The following is an 8999-nucleotide window of genomic DNA, read 5'->3' as shown; positions in this document are numbered from 1 at the left end:
TCTCTCTCAAATAAATAAAAGTAAATCTTAAAAAGAAGATAAAGACTAGCTTTTGCATTTGTCCAAGTTTACATTTGTATGCTGAAAGACTGAATAGGGTTGACTCACAACATGGTAAGACCAGACCCCTGGTCAGATACTGGGAACCAGTGGGTTTTATCTGGTCCTCAGAGCTAGAAGAGACATGAGGGTGCCCTGAGAAGGCTAAATATTTAGCCCCCCTTCAAACCATGAATACATACATTTCTTTTAAACCTTTGTTTAGTCCGATGAGAATTCGAGTTTTCTACTAATAAGAAATATATGTTCTCTACTCATGTTCAAAATAAGGGATTTGTTACATGCATTTACTTCATGTGCTTCTGAGCCAGTCAGGATCTTGGGAGGCATATGAAAGGGTTTAACTTCGGATAATAAAACAAGTCAGTTATCTTGGGAAATAGTCATATGTCATATATTACTTGGTTTCAGACTAGCAGCTGACAACTTCAGAAGAGGGAAACTCTCTTGTCTCTTGGTGAAGTGGCTTGGAATTGTCCCATGATGTTTGCACAAATTCTTGACAGAGATCGATAGGCACTGGGGAAAAAATATTGAAATACCTACTAGGGCACCATCGCTATCCAGTGGATCAAGACAAAAGATATATTCTTTTATCAATGATACAAGTTATTGGAAACCTGAGTTGATTGGTGCCATGTTTTTAACTTAGTGACTTTATAAAACGTCTCTTAATCTAAATCTTGTTCATTGCTGATGACTTGAACCTATGAAATCTCTGAGTTTCCTAACTATAATCAGACCCAAATACTTTCCTTAAATACTATTTGATTAAAAAAATATAAATAGGGGTGGAGCAAGATGGCAGAGGAGTAGGAGACCTGGATTTTGTCTGGTCTCAGGAATTCAGCTGGATAGGGATCAAACCATTCTGAACACCTACAAACTCAACAGGAGATCGAAGAAAAGAATGGCAACAACTCTCTGAACAGAGAAGCAACAACTCTCTGGAAGGTAGGACGTGCGGAGAAGTGAATCCGAGGCAATATTGGGGAGGATAGATGGCGGGGGAGGGGGCATCAGCTGCTTCTGGCAAGTGCTAGAGCCGTGGAGCACAAAATTGGAACTTTTAGAAGTCGGCTCCGCTGAGGGACGTCGCTCCAGTGGCTAAGCAGGGGGTGGAACCCTCGCAGGACAGTGTGGTCTCAGGACCCTCGGGGTCACAGAAAGACCAGGGGTGCCTGAGTGCGGCAGAGCTCCCAGGTATCGGAGCGGGGAAGCCGGCTGCAGAGACGGAGCCGAGGCGCGGGCTCTCAGCTCGGGGTTACCATAAACTGTGATCGGCGACACAGTTGGCCACTGCTCCTCCAGCAGGGACCCAACAAGCGGCAGAGCCGGGGAGACTCCCCTTCCTCCCCCGGGGAGGAGTGGCACGGGAGCGCACCGCAGGGATCTCCTGGGTTTGGAGACTCCACACGGGGTCGGGTGCCAGAGATAGAAACGCTCAGTCACAGGCCGAGTGAGCACAGAGTGCGGCTGGAGACCGGGGAGACGGGAGTGATTGACTGCTTTTCTCTGGGGGCACACTGAGGAGTGGGGCCCCAAGTTCTCGGCTCCTCTGAGGCGGAGATTGGGAGGCCGTCATTTTCACTATTGTCCTCCAAAGCTGTACGGAAAGCTTGCAGGGAACAAAAGCTCCCCAGAGCAAACCCGAGCAGATTACTTAGCCTGGACCGACAAGGGCGGGGCAATTCTGCCTCCGGCAAAGACATTTGGGAACCATGGCAACAGGCCCCTCCCCCAGAAGATCAGCAAGAACAGCCAGCCAAGACCAAGTTTACCAATCAAGGAGAACGGGAGAACTCCAGCGCTAGGGGAATACTGCACATAGAATTCATGATTTTTTTTTACCGTGATTCTTTAGTCTTTCAAAGTTAATTTTTTTAACTGTCTTTTCTATTTGTTTTTTAATTTTTCTTTTTCCCTTTTTCAACCAACATCTTATCAATCCCTTTTTTAAAAAATATTTTTTATTTTTCATTTTTAGAGTCATATTCTATCCCTTCATAGTAGTTACCCTTATTTTTGCTATATATATATATAAGTTGTTCTCTCTTTAAAATTTTGAGATACAGTTTCTTCTAACAGATCAAAATATACCCTAAATCTCTAGTGTATGGCTTTGTTCTAGTCTCCTGCCTGATCACATTCTCTCCCTTTTTTTTTTAAATCCTCTTCTTTCTTTTTTCAACCAACTTCTTGTCTTATCAATTCCTTTTATAAAATCTTTTATGATTTTCATCTTTACAGTCATATTCCATTCCTTCATTGTATTAACCCTTATTTTTGTACATATATAAGTTTTTCATTCTTTAAAATTTTGGGAGGCACTTTCTTCTAACAGACGAAAATACGCCCCAAATCTAGTGTGTAGTACTAATCTATGCACCAGCCTGATCATATTTGATCATATTCTGGTTTGTTTTGTTTTGTTTTGTTTTTATCTTTTTCTTTTTCTTTTTTCCTTCTTTCCCTTTCTTTTCCCCTGGTTTCAGGTCTTTTCTGATTTGTTTAGTGTATATTTTCTGGGGACATTGGTACCCTGTTAGCATTTTGGTCTCTCATTATCTATTCTCCTCTGGACAAAATGACAAGATGGAAAAAAATCACCTCAACAAAAAGAACAAGAGGCAGTACTGACTGCCAGGGACCTAATCAATACAGACATTAGTACGATGTCAGAACTAGAGTTCTGAATCATGATTTTAAAGATACTAGCTAGGCTTGAAAAAAGCATGGAAGTTATTAGAGAAACCCTTTCTGGAGAAATAAAAGAACTAAAATCTAACCAAGTCTAAATCAAAAAGTCTATTAATGAGGTGCAATAAAAAATGGAGGCTCTAACTGCTAGGATAAATGAGGTAGGAGAGAGAATCAGTGATATAGAAGACCAAATGATGGAAAATAAAGAAGCTGAGAAAAAGAGATAAACAACTACAGGATCATGAGGGCAGAATTGGATAGATAAGCGATACCATAAGATGAAACAACATTAGAATAATTGGGATCCCAGAAGAAGAAGAAAGAGAGAGAGGGCAGAAGGTATATTGGAGCAAATTATAGCAGAGAACTTCCCTAATTTGGGGAAGGAAACAGGCATCAAAATCCAGGAGGCACAGAGAACCCCTCTCAAAATCAATAAAAATAGGTCAACACTCCAACATCTAATAGTAAAACTTATGAGTCTCAGAGACAAAGAGAAAATCCTGAAAGCAGCTCGGGAGAAGAGATCTGTAACCTACAATGGTAAAAACATTAGATTGGCAATAGACCTATCCACAGAGACCTGGCAGGCCAGAAAGGACTGGCATGATATTTTTAGAGCACTAAATGAGAAAAATATGCAGCCAAGAATACTATATCCAGCTAGGCTGTCTTTGAAAATAGAAGGAGAGATAAAAAGCTTCCAGGACAAACAAAAACTAAAGGAATTTGCAAACATAAAACCAGCCCTACAAGAAATATTGAAAGGGGTCCTCTAAGCAAAGAGAGAGCCTAAAAGCAACATAGACCAGAAAGGAACACAGACAATATACAGTAACAATATACAGTGACTGTTACTGTATATTACAGGCAATACAATGGCACTAAATTCATCTTTCAACACCTACCCTGAATGTAAATGGGCTAAATGCCCCAATCCAAAGACACAGGCTATCAGATTGGATAAAAAAATAAGACCCATCGATATGCTGTCTGCAAGGACTCATTTTAGACCCAAAAAACACCCCCACATTGAAAGTGAAAGGGTGGAAAACAATTTACCATGCTAATGGACACCAAAAGAAAGCTGGGGTGGCAATCCTTATATCAGACAAATTAGATTTTAAACCAAAGACTGTAATAAGAGATAAGGAAGGACACTATATCATACTTAAAGGGTTTGTCCAACAAGACAATATTGTAAATATTTATGCCCCTAGCATGGGAGCAGCCACTTATATAAGGCAGTTAATAACAAAAGCAAAGAAACACATTGACAACAATACAATAATACTGGGGGACTTTTAATACCCCCCTCACTGAAATGGACAGATCATGTAAGCAAAAGATCAACAAGGAAATAAAGACTTTAAATGACACACTGGATCAAATGGACTTCACAGATATATTCAGAACATTCCATCCCAAAGCAACAAAATACACATTCTTCTCTAGTGCTGAGGGAACATTCTCCAGAATGGATCACAGAATAGATCCTAGGTCACAAATCAGGTATCAACCAGTACCAAAAGATTGGGATTATTCCCTGAATATTTTCAGACTACAATGCTTTGAAACTAGAACTCAATGACAAGAGGAAAGTCAGAAAGAACTCAAATACATGGAGGCTAAAGAGCATCCTACTAAAGAATGAATGGGTCAACCAGGAAATTAAAGAAGAATTAAAAAAAATCATGGAAACCAATGAAAATGAAAACACAACTGTTCAAAATCTTTGGGATACAGCAAAGGCAGTCCTATGGGGAAAGTATATAGCAATACAAGCCTTTCTCAAGAAACAAGAAAGGTCTCAAATACACAACACAACCCTACACCTAAAGGAGGTGGAGAAAGAACAGCAAATAAAGCCTAAACCCAACAGGAAAAGAGAAATAATAAAGATCAGAGCAGAAATCAATGAAATAGAAACAAAAAGAACAGTAGAACAGATCAACGAAACTAGGAGCCGGTTCTTTGAAAGAATTAAAAAGATTGATAAACACCTGGCCAGACTTATCAAAAAGAAAAGAGAAATGACCCAAATCAACAAAATCATGAATGAAAGAGATCACAAGCAACAGCAAAGAAATACAAACAATTATGAGAACATATTATGAGCAACTATATGCCAGCAAATTAGATAATCTGGAAGAAATTGATGCATTCCTAGAGATGTATCAACACCAAAACTGAACCAGGAAGAAATAGAAAACCTGAACAGACCCATAACCACTAAAGAAATTGAAGCAGTCATCAAGAATCTCCCAACAAACAGGAGCCCAGGGCCAGATGGCTTCCCAGGGGAATTCTACTAAACATTTAAAGAAGAATTAATACCTATCCTTCTGAAACTGTTCCAAAAAATAGAAATGGAAGGAAAACTTCCAAACTCGTTTTATGAGGCCACCATTACCTTGATCCCCAAACCAGACAAACACCCCATCAAGAAGAATTACAGACCAATATCCCTGATAAACATGGATGCAAAAATTCTCACCAAAATACTAGCCCAATAGGATCCAACAGTACATTAAAAGGAATATTCACCACGACCAAGTGGGATTTATCCCTGGGCTGCAAGGTTGGTTCAACATCCACAAATCAATCAATGTTATACAATACATTCATAAAAGTAAGAACAAGAACCATATGATCCTCTCAATAGATACAGAAAAAGCATTTGACAAAGTACAGCATCTTTTCTTGATCAAAACTCTTCAGAGTATAGGGACAGAGGGTACATACCTCAATATTTTTAAAAAAACCACCTTTGAAAAACCTACAGCGAATATCATTCTCAATGGGGAAAAACTGAGAGCTTTCCCCCTAAGGTCAGGAACACGGCAGGGATGTCCATTATCACCACTGCTATTTAACATAGTACTAGAAGCCCTAGCCACAGCAATCAGACAACAAAAACAAATAAAAGCATCCGAATTGGCAAGGAAGAAGCCAAACTCACTCCTTGCAGATGATATGATACTTTATGTGGAAGACCCAAAAGACTCCACCCCAAAACTGCTAGAACTCATACAGGAATTCAGTAAGGTGCCAGGATATAAAATCAATGCACAGAAATCAGTGGCATTCCTATATACCAACAACAAGACAGAAGAAAGAGAAATTAAGGAGTTGATTCCATTTATAATTGCACCCAAAACCATAAGATACCTAGGAATAAATCTAACCAAAGAGGCGAAGAATCTGTACTCAGAAAACTATAAAATATTCATGAAAGAAATTGAGGAAGACACAAAGAAATGGAAAAACGTTCCATGCTCATGGATGGGAAGAACAAATATTGTGAAGATGTCAATGCTACCTAGAGCAATCTACACATTGAATGCAATCCCCATCAAAATACCATCCACTTTTTTCAAAGAAATGGAACAAATAATCCTAAAATTTGTATGGAACCAGAAAAGACCCTGAATAGCCAGAGGAATGTGGAAAAAGTAAAGCAAAGCTGGCGGCATCACAATTCCAGACTTCCAGCTCTATTACAAAGCTGTCATCATCAAGACAGTATGGTACTGGCACAAAAACAGACACATAGATCAGTGGAAGATCAGAGAGCCCAGAAATGGACCCTCAACTCTATGGTCAACTAATCTTTAACAAAACAGGAAAGAATATCCAGTGGAAAAAAGACAGTCTCTTTAACAAATGGTGTTGGGAAAATTGGACAGCCACATGCAGAAGAATGAAACTGGACCATTTCCTTACACCACACACAGAAATAGACTCAAAATCATTGAAAGACCTAAATGTGAGACAGGAGTCCATCAAATTCCTGAAGGAGAACACAGGCAGCAACCTCTTCGACCTCAGCCACAGCAACTTCTTCCTAGAAACATCTCCAAAGGCAAGGGAAGCAAGGGCAAAAATGAACTATTGGGACCTCAAGATAAAAAGCTTTTGCACAGCAAAAGAAACAGTCCACAAAACCAAAAGACAACCGACAGAATGGGAGAAGATATTTGCAAATGATATATCAGATAAAGGGCTAGTATCCAAAAATCTATAAAGAACTTATCAAACTAAATGCCCAAAGAACAAATAATCCAATCAAGAAATGGGCAGAAGACATGAACAGACATTTTTCCAAAGAAGACATCCAAATGGCCAACAGACACATGTAAAAGTGCTCAACATCGCTCGGCATCAGGGAAATCCAAATCAAAACCCCAATGAGATACCACCTCACACCAGTCAGAATGGCTAAAACTAACAAGTCAGGAAACGACAGATGTTGGCGGGGATGCGGAGAAAGGGGAACCCTCCTACACTGTTGGTGGGAATGCAAGCTGGTGCAGCCAGTCTGGAAAACAGTATGGAGGTTCCTCAAACAGTTGAAAATAGAGCTACCGTATGATCCAGCAATTGCACTACTGGGTATTTCCCCCAAAGATACAAATGTAGGGATCCGAAGGGGTACATGCACCTCAATGTTTATAGCAGCAATGTCCACAATAGCCAAACTGTGGAAAGAGCCAAGATGTCCATCGACAGATGAATGGTAAAGAAGATATGGTATATATATACAATGGAATATTATGCAGCCATCAAAAGGAATGAAATATTGCCATTTGCAACGACATGGATGGAACCGGAGAGTGTTATGCTGAGTGAAATAAGTCAATCAGAGAAAGATATGTATCATATGACCTCACTGATATGAGGAATTCTTTATCTCAGGAAACAAACTGAGGGTTGCTGGAGTGGTGGGGGGTGGGAGGGATGGGGCGGCCGGGTGACAGACACTGGGGAGGGTATGTGCTATGGGGTGTGCTGTGAATTGTGTAAGACGTTGAACCACAGATCTGTACCTCTGAAACAAATAATACATTATATGTTAAAAAAAAAAAGAAGAAGATAGCAGGAGGGGAAGAATGAAGGGGGGGAATCGGAGGGGGAGATGAACCATGAGAAATGATCGACTTTGAGGAACAAACTGGGGGTTCTAGAGGAGAGGAGTGTGGGAGGATGTGTTGGCCTGGTGATGGATGTTGAGGAGGGCATGTTCTGCACAGAGCACTGCGTGTTGTACACAAACAATGAATCATGGAACACTACATCAAAAACTAATGATGTAATGTATGGTGATTAACATAACATAATAAAAAATAAAATAAATTAAAAAATAAAAAATATAAATATAAGACATACTTTTCATAAAGTACTTGTCTATGAAAAACAGCCTTGGTGCTCAAATTCATGGACATCATTAATTTTCAAAAGATAAATACTCTCTCCCAAGAAAATGGGAACAAATATCTTGAGCTGGTTTTTGTCTTACACAAATCTATAATCACTTAAGGACTCCAGACAACAGTTTAAGTTCTCAGTCTCATAAAACAACTATTTTAATTAAATACAGAGATTCTCCACCAACTTCAATCCTCAATAATTTAAGATCTTTTTTAAATGGCATTAAAATGGCATTAATAAAGATGCTGACAAACTCATGACCATGGAGGGGTACCTGGGGGGCTCAGCCATTAAGCATCTGCCTTCAGCTCAGGTCATGATCCCAGGGTCCTGGGATCGAGCCCCACATCGGGCTCCTTGCTCAGCGGGAAGCCTGCTCTCCCTCTGCCACTCCCCCTGCTTGTGTTCCCTCTGTCGTTGTGTCTCTCTCTGTCAAATAAAGAAATAAAATCTTAAAAAAAAAAAAAACAACTCATGACCATGGAGAGCAAAAATTAGTTTTCCGTGAAAGTGATGGTTACTCCTGCTAATACAATAAATGAGATCCTATAACTAGGAAGGTCTGGACACTTCCCTCATGTTGTTTAAATTAATCCATAAAGCTCTGCATGTGTGGTTTGTTCCACACACATGCCCCCAAAAAATGTGACTGCGAAAGACAACAAAAGGAATAGAATGATGTCACCAAAATGGCGACATAAGCTGTTTCTGATTTCACTCTCCCTCACAAGAAGAACTAACAACTATTCAAGAACAAAACACCACTGAGAGAATCCTAGAATACAGGGTGAGTCTAAAGTACTCCTGCACCACAGAGACTAAGACAGGCTGTATTAGAAGTGTAAAAGAAATGACTGTAGGTTTGACCACATTGCCCACCCACAAAATAGCTCAATACCACACAAAGAGGTCTCCCCTGAGCCTCTGATTCCTTCAGTGGAAAAAAGAAAACATGGGGAGGACATCCAGCCACCACAGCATTATGAGGTGCTTTGCTGGAGCCCCTACTGTGATCTCACACCACA

This window comes from Zalophus californianus, chromosome 7, assembly GCF_009762305.2.
Source record: "Zalophus californianus isolate mZalCal1 chromosome 7, mZalCal1.pri.v2, whole genome shotgun sequence".
Classification (NCBI taxonomy): domain Eukaryota; kingdom Metazoa; phylum Chordata; class Mammalia; order Carnivora; family Otariidae; genus Zalophus; species Zalophus californianus.
The sequence above is the reverse complement of the archived record's forward strand: the minus strand, read 5'-3'. Positions refer to the sequence as shown.